The sequence below is a fragment of the Chinchilla lanigera genome, unplaced genomic scaffold (assembly GCF_000276665.1).
Source record: "Chinchilla lanigera isolate Chin_1 unplaced genomic scaffold, ChiLan1.0 scaffold00106, whole genome shotgun sequence".
Lineage (NCBI taxonomy): Eukaryota > Metazoa > Chordata > Mammalia > Rodentia > Chinchillidae > Chinchilla > Chinchilla lanigera.
The window spans coordinates 5,626,494-5,629,157 of NW_004955507.1; the positions used below are offsets into that span (position 1 = coordinate 5,626,494).

General features: G+C 36.2%; 1 protein-coding gene across 8 annotated transcripts in view; it reads left to right on the plus strand.

The window, feature by feature from the left end:
- Window positions 1–2,664, plus strand: part of Cutc (cutC copper transporter) — a 46,537-nt gene that overhangs the window by 8,899 nt on the left and 34,974 nt on the right. The window lies entirely within an intron of this gene.

Here is a 2,664-nt window from a genome sequence, read left to right on the forward strand (position 1 = left end):
AACCGAACTCACGACCTTGCGCTTGCCAGGCAGGCGCTTTGCCGTTGAGCTAAATTCCCAGCCCCCCTTTTCATTTCTAATTACGTGAATTTGAGTCCTTACTTTTTTTGATAGGTTTGGCCAGGGGTTTTTAAATTTTATTTAATCTTTCAAAGAACCAACTCTGCAATTCATTGATCCTTTTATTGTTTTCTTAGTCTCAATTGCATTAATTTCTGCTCAGATCTTTATAATTTTGACCCTCAAATGTGCTTTGGGATTAGCTTGCTCTTCTTTTTCTAGAGCTTCGAGGTTCAACCTTAGGTTATTTATTTAAGTTTGCTCTGTTTTTCTGATATAGGACTTCACTGCTAAAAATTTCCTTTTTATGACTGCTTTCATTACATCCTATAAGTTCTAATATATTACGTTGGCATTTAACTAGAAACTTCTAATTTCTCCTTTAATTTCATCTGTGGCCCATTGGTGTTATTTCATTTCAATATGTTTATGAAGTTTTTCTGGTTTATTTTGCCATTGATTTCTAATTTTGTTGTACTATGATCTGATAATATGCATGGGATAATTTCAGTTCTTTCACATTTACTTAAGCTTGTTCTATGAGCTAGTGTATGGTCTCTTGGAGAAAGTCCCATGGACTGCTGAAGAGAATGTATTCAGTTGTGGGGTGGAACACTCTGTAGGCATCCACTAAGTTCATTTGTTGAAAAGTTTGGTTCAATTCTGACATTTCTTGGTTGATTTTTTTTTTTTTTTTTTTTTTTTTTTTTTTGTCTAGTTGATCTATTTGTGACAGTGGGGTATTGAGGTCTCCCATTATGGTTGTATTCATACTTAGTTTCTTATGTCTGTCAACATTTGTTTTATATAGTTGGATGCACTGGTATTTGGTGCATATATATTTATGATTATTATCCCTTCCTCTTGGATTGTTCTCTTTACAAGGATGTAGTGACCTGCTTAGTCTCTCTTAATCAGTCTTGCCTTGAAATTCACTTTACAAATAGAATAGCTACCACTGCTTTTTCCAGGTTCTTGTTGCATGGAGTATTATTTTCCATCCTTTGACTTTCAGTCTATGAATTTCTTTTTGAAATAAATGTGCATACATGAAGCATATTGTTGGATCTTGATTCTTGATCCGTTCTGACAGTCTGTTACTTTTGATTGGTGAATTTGGACCATTTACATTGATGGTTATAACTGTTAGGTATTGACTTATCCTTGTTGTGTTACTTTCTTGTTGGTGTTTTTTTTTTTTCCTTCCTTTGTTTAGTTATTTGCCTTGCCTGGTGGATTAATTCTGTTGGGGTTATTGGAGTTGTATTCCTTGTTATCTCTTTCTAGAATATCCTTCAGAACATTTTGGAATGTTGGTTTGATTGGCATGAATTTAGGTGCTCTTTGTCATGGAAATATCATATTTCTTTATCAATTTTGAAAGGTAGTTTTTCAAGGTACATCAGTCTGTGCTGGAGTTTGTTTTCTTTTAGGGCTTGAAATACTTCCAGCTCTTTTTGACTTGAGAGTTTGTGTTAAGAGGTCTGCTGCGATTCTGATGGGCTTTCCTTTATGGATGATTTATCTCTTTTCTGTACTTGCGTTGAATTTCTGGAGTCTTGACCCTTGTTTACTAATTTTTACTAATTTACTAATGTTCTTTACCCTTGCTTACTAATTTTTGCAATAATTTCTGTATTCTCCAGTGAATTCTTTTATTATTATGAACCTAGATTTAGACCTATTTTATGTATTTTTAATCCAATGTAGATATTTTGCTTATTGATGCTGACAGTGTTCTGTCTTTGGCCAGGAGAGCTTCTTTAAAATGGCTCCTGAGACCTTGTTACATAACCTCAGTAGTCGTGCTGTCAGCATTCCCTGTTTCTTCAGATTATCTTGATTTAACTACTCAAAAGTAACTGCATTTTTAAAGGCTTAAAATAATTCAGACTGTTGGGGAAAAGATAATGTTTTCTTACCAATGATGAGCCAACATTTCACTGTAGTCTATCGGTAGCATCTTTATTCTAAGTCACTTCCTTGTGTGCAGGAACCCTATAATACAGAATTTTAAGAAAACTAGTTTTTCTTGAATTAACTTTTAAATTTGACTATCAGAAACATAGCATGAAGCCAGGCATGGTGGCACATGTCTGCAATCCCAGCACTTGGGAGGCTGAGGCAGGAGGATTGTAGTAAGTTCAAGGCCAGCCTGGGCTACATAGTGGAGGGAAGGAAGGAAGGAGGGAGGGACAGAAGGAGGGAAGAGGAAAGGAAGGGAAGAAGAGAGGAAGGAAAGAAAATTTGGGTTACAAAATATAGTTAAGATAGCTGCTGCTTCTGCTGCTCCTGTCCCCCTTCTCTTCCCTTCCTCCTCCCCCTTCTTCCCTTTCTTCTCCGCTCACCCTCTTCTCTTCCTTCTCCTTCTCCTTCTTTGTAGTAGTACTGGGGATTAAACCCAGGGCCTTCACACTGAACTATATCCGCAGAGGTCCCCTCCCTTCCCTTATTTTGTTTTAGGTGTTATTAAATGTCTTGGTGTAGTTTTATTTTGGTTGTGATTGTTTGGCATTCTAAATGCTTCATTTACCTGTATGTCGGGTTCTGTTTCCATCCTTGGGAAATTTTCTTCTATGATTTCTGCCAGTAATCTTTTAATGT